Source organism: Chroicocephalus ridibundus, chromosome 9 (assembly GCF_963924245.1).
Source record: "Chroicocephalus ridibundus chromosome 9, bChrRid1.1, whole genome shotgun sequence".
Classification (NCBI taxonomy): domain Eukaryota; kingdom Metazoa; phylum Chordata; class Aves; order Charadriiformes; family Laridae; genus Chroicocephalus; species Chroicocephalus ridibundus.
The window spans coordinates 23052246-23058245 of record NC_086292.1 but is presented as its reverse complement, the minus strand read 5'-3'; positions in this window follow the sequence as shown (position 1 = coordinate 23058245).

The following is a 6000-nucleotide window of genomic DNA, read 5'->3' as shown; positions in this document are numbered from 1 at the left end:
GTGAGGAGTCTACCAAATACCTCTGCAATTACTCATACTTATTTCTTTCAAAAAGGCCACACCGATATGCTATTGAATTCACCAGCCTACCACACGCACTCTGGGAAAAAAAACATTCATTTGATATAGGATCATTTTTAATATAAAATACTCTATTCCTTCACAGATTAATAATTAAACTGAGCAAGTATACTCCTTAGTATGTATAATTTTAAATGGTTTCATCCTGTTAATTTCCAAGCAAGTGCAACCAAGTGATAATGTAAGCGATAATGCAAGCAATAATGCATGCTGATCCTTGAAATACAGAACTTTTGAATAAAAAAAAATTAATTTCATCATTAAGCGCAAATGTTTTCTCAAAGTCAGAAGAATCAATATAATCTGCGTTTTGATGCTCTACAGACGCTCAGGGAATAAGTATCTCATCAGTCCTAGTTCTTTAATTTCTTTAATTTAAGGACCTGGCAGCGTTCTAAAATTACTTACATTTCTTTCCAATTATGTGTTTCTGAACTTTTCTATCCATTTGTTTAGAGGTCTTCTATTCAAGTAGACTGGAGTTCCAACTTCCTTCAAATAAAGGCTTGAGTTATTATTCTTATTGCTTAATGATGAATTGAAAAATTAAATAACCAAGGACAAAAGTTTTGTCAAGACTTGAGATGTTGGCACCTCCCTCTGGCAGTGACAGATTAGCCTGGAATCTATTATTTGTTTACGAATATTCTGTTACTGTAAAAGAATGCATTAGAAGTATTTCTGCTTGTTGTTGACTTTCACTGCATGAAGTGTCATTTATTTTGCTAAGATCTATGCAAGTTTGTCTCGTGCCACCTGGCAACCTCTTTTGCACGTATCACATTGCATACAGAAGCATCACTAAGTATCTGTTCAAGTTTCCTCAATACTGTACTTTATTTTTATTATCAGAAACTGTTCTTATTCTGATCACCACCAGTAAATCCATGTCTTTTCCATTTTAATGGAAATAATAATTACATTATTTCGCATTCCATTTAATCTCAGGTGAGTTTCTTTCAATATGCTCAAACAGACTGAAATTCAGACTGCAGATATCGTTGCTTTTTAGAGCCCTGGCCTTCAAGCACACACACAACTTTATACACACAGAGGCGAAAACCAACTGCCTAACACATTTGAAGTGCCTGGGGCACAAGCAGAATCCATGCCACACATTTCAAGAGGCAGCAAGGGAAGATTAATATGTTCATGGCCAACACAGGTTGGCAAAAACACTCCCTTGACTTGGAACATCCCCAGGAATGGCCTATGCTCTTGTACAAAAAAGTACCTTTGTTCTCAAGAATTGCATTTGCACTCCGCATAGGATTCCCTTCAATGTCTGTAAAAGGGATAGCCAGACCCTCCTCCAAAGGGAGCAGGAAAGGACAATTCTGGTACTTCAGTAACACAAAACACTGGGGTAGGAAATTACCAAAGAGCCAGAAAGAACCATCTGGGTTACAGGTCCCCTGCCATTTAGGAAGACACTCCAAATGCTTCATCCCTCTGTGACTGAATGCAACTATCTTCTTGAAGCAAAAAAATCACCTGACATAGCATTTGCAGTCAGGCTGTTACCTGCCTCCCCTCGTCAAGCCACAATAGATTTAGACCAAGACCCTATGGTAGGAATATTCAAGGTTTTGCTTTTTCTATTTTCTTTCCCACATACCTATAGAGACACAATATGCTCGCAGAAGCCTTGCTCTTCCTGCAAGAAAAATGGATTGCTGATTTTAAGTGGTTTAATGTGAATAAAAGGCTATAATGATCTCAGTTTATTGATTAGATGTATCAATATTGCAGCCAATCAGCAATATAAATTAACATTACCAATCTTTCATTGGCAGCAATGCTATAGCAGATTAAACAAAAGGTCAGCCCACATTTTGAAGTAACCCTGGTTATACCCTATTTCTTCACAAGACACATCTCCCATCTGCTTATCTCAAAACCATAGGTATAAGAATACTGAAATATAAGATATAATCCTTCCTATTAACAACATCCATCCAGATATTTTTTCTTTTTTTTTTTTTTTACAGAACCAGAAAGTGCAACACAATTTTCTAGGCCTCACACAAAGGAAAAAAACCTTCAGAAACAAGTCATTAAAATATTTCACAGAATTAAAGGTCACATTAACTTTAACTAGCTCTCTTAACAAAGTGACTAACATTGTGGGAGGCTCGTCCAGAATTGAATATAATACATAACACCTACATAGTGCACAGAGTAGTTAAACATACATTATTACTTAAGTAAATCCTCCTAAATACCTAAAAATATGCGCATTAGCCAAGAGTCTTGATCTGAGAAGTTAAAAGGTTCCTTGGCAAACACACCCAACACCGAACCAAAACTTTTTGCTGGATTCAGCACTCCTTTGTATATTTGCAATTAGCTCTTCCATTTCAGAAACGTAGGAGGAAGGAACTCCAAGAGCACAATGGATAGGGAAAGAGATATTTTATTTCATTTTTTATTTAATTCTCAGAAGTAAACCAGAGTAGGCAAAGAGACAGGAAAAGATTCACTCCCTGAGTTGGGGGAAACTGTATTCAAGACTGTCCCAGCATATCTTCTTTTCTAAGCATCAAGAGATACTTGGCTGGTGATAACCAACACAGAGATGAATTTCCAACAGTTTGCCTCACTTGGAATCCTAATCCTTTATTTCAAATTTGGATAAATTTTACATGACCTTTCAAAGGACTTTACATAAGGCATACTGTAAAGAGTACATATTCAAAATAAATAGCATCGCCCATAAGTCACAGTACCTAAATATTTATGATCTTTAACTCCTTGAACATGCCAACCTATAGAACATTACGGATAAGCAAAGCTCCACAGCCTGACTCAAAGATCAAGTACAACCTCTAATCTCTGGTCTCCAGAATTAGAAGGGCCGTAGCTAGCTTCCATAGCTTCACCTCTTACATGGCGCCTCCTACCCTTAAAGGAGTCAAGGCAGAAATAACCTCTTTGATCATTTTATACACCTCCCTTTGGGCACTTTACTGACTACAGCAATTGCTAAATACTGACATTCGCATGTACTTGAAATCCTGTAACTGATCAGTTGAACGGATTCATGTTGAGTGTTATCTTTACTCCTGGGACATTGGAAATGCAAATTCCACAGTGTATGTGTCTACCTCCTAGCATCCAAGAACCATCACGCTCTCTCTAGCCACATCAAGAACTGCTTTTCCTCTGGGATACAATCATGTGTTCTAGATCATGCACAGCATGAATGCACTGGCTCTGGCTGAGGTATTTCAATCAGAGGTTTACCAAATTGTCTCAAATGACAAAAATTATATACAGAGGATTTTTTTCAAATACTTAAATTTGGAATAGGCTAAACAACACACCGCATGATTTTACAAGAATTTCAGTACTGAAGCTCTTCCTTTGCCTTCAATCAACTATCTCAATCATTTGAATCAATCCACACAACCACAACTGACACAAGGCATTGAATCATTCACAGATCTTCATTTCACTTTTCTTTAAGATAAGATTTTATAAGCAAATATGGATAGAATATTTTTGTATTTCCACTATTCCAATGTTACTCTTAACACCGAAGGCCTAGTTCCATGTTAGTCATTTCTCTACCAGTGATGTCACATCAACTAATTTGAACTTCAGATCAGGGATTAGAACAAAAGAAGAGAAGAGCGAAGAGAGAAGAGAGGAATAAATCACATCAGTACGCAGAGCCTGAATGCCCAAACTGATATTACTGCTGTGTTTGAGTTAATGGATGAGTACCGTCCCCAGCCATGGGACAGAAACTTCCCCTTCATGCTGAAGGGGCACATTTATCAGTGCCAGCTATGCCTCTGTACCACTGGATTCAGACTGTTCAACAGATTGGCCAGTTCTGAAGGATTTTATTACTACATTGAAAGACAGGAAAGTCCACTAAAAATTAGGTTAACCTAAAAACTTGCTGCACCTCTGCCTGCCCAAATTGTCCATATCACTTAATTGCTCTCCCCCAACCTTTCCCATCAGGAAAGAGAAGGTAAAGAAGGGACAGAATCCTATTTAGCATACAGGTATTTGCTGTTTTGATTAACAACCACTGCATTTTATTTAGCTCAAAAGGAAAACGATTTATCCAACTGCACAACCATCCATCATTTCTAGCCACAAAGCTTTCATAGTGTAATGCCCCCTGAGTACAAGCCAATTGGCAACACTAAAACAAGAAGTGGGATTTCACCTTGTTGATAGTAGCTTCTGGGAGAATTTGAATATTGGACTCTTTCCTGCTCTAAATATAGACACTTTCAAATCAAGGCAGTAACTTGTTTGCTCTCCAGAAGAAATACACTTTAGCGTTAAATAGCCTTTTCTACACAGTTTGGAAAAACATGTTGGAACCTTTTACTGTAAATATTACCTTGCTATTTTTTATTTATTAGGTCATGTGGGACTATTCCCTACTAAATAACATTTCAGGTTTCCAGCATGATGTGGGAAGGTAAACAATACATCGAGAAGATATATGGTATTCATCAATATAGTAGAATTAAACCTATTTGGAGAATTCTGGCACATTTTTGCTTCTTGGGCATAAAAGCCACATTAATAAATAGTTTTAGGCAGCATTATAAACTATTTCATAGGTATATCATATATAGTACAAACAACCCTATGAAAGAAGCCTGTCAAGACTCCTCCTTCCATAAAATGATGCACAGAAATTTTCATCTGTAGCAAGAGACCGCTGTGGCGGCAGAATATTTTAACACAAAACATCCTGCAGCTTGGACTTCAAAAGTGCAGGGCTGGATTCACAGACTGCAGAAACTTCTGCTGAGAAAGACAGATTTTTAGTTTGATGGAGTCCATGAGATGAAAAGCAACACTTTTTTAGCTTTGTTCCTTATCCAGTGAAAACCACTTTCCAAGTGACATGGCCATGTCTGAAGGCGAGTACTTAGGCCACGTAAAATCCCTTTCCCACGGAGGTGGAGGTGTCGTGGTTCAGCCTCAGACAGCAGCAAAGAACCACGCGGCCGCTATCTCCACCCCCCCACGGCCGTGCGGGAGGATCAGAAGAAAAAGCCAAAACTCGTGGGTTGAGACAAAGGCGGTTTAACAGAACAGCAAAGGGAACAGGGAAACAACAGCAATAACACTGACAGTGGAACGGACAAACACGATGACGGTACCAGCACTAACCGACAGCGCCCGGGACGCCCCAGCCCGCTCCCAAAAGGCCACTTCCTGCCCCCTCCCCCGGCAGCCCCGGCTACAGCCTGGGAATTGCTCACAGGGGAAGGAAAGTCTGGGTCCCTGCCGGAGCCCGGGGAAAATTAACCCTGTCCCCACAGGGACCGGGACAAGAGGGCACTGAGAAACTAAGCTGCATGTCCTCTGCCAGAAAGCAGAGCAGAGCAAGGAAGAGAACCCAAGGATGCTGGGTCTCTATTTTGTGCCTTTGGGGTAGGAGCAAAACCTAGTGGGTCACCTCTGTGCACAAGCAGCTTTGTAGGGTGAGGAAATGCTCAGGTTATTTGAAGTCTGTACACATTCACTTTCACTAGCATCTCCTGCATTAGTTAATATCAGCTTAAAGAGTATCAACAGCTTTTCAACGCTACAGATGCTCTCAGATGGGAACTATTCAGTCTAACTCAATTTCATACTCAACATGCTCTCCCAAAGCACAAGAGAGGTACAAGGAAACCTGCATATAACCAGTAAGTTGCCTTCAGCATGCTGAAAATTAATGCGTCGTTGCAGATGGGATGGGACTCCCATTTTTTCTTGATTCAAGCAAATGTGCCAAATAAATAATCTTAAAACTAAGAATGTGACATGCAAAAAACATCACATTGCTGCATAGCCCATTGTTCTGGGCAGTCCAAGGCAAACTCTGTCCCAGGTAAATCAAATATTTGCTGCAGAAAGGGCTTTATTTCAAACAGTTTCTTCCTTCCCTATATA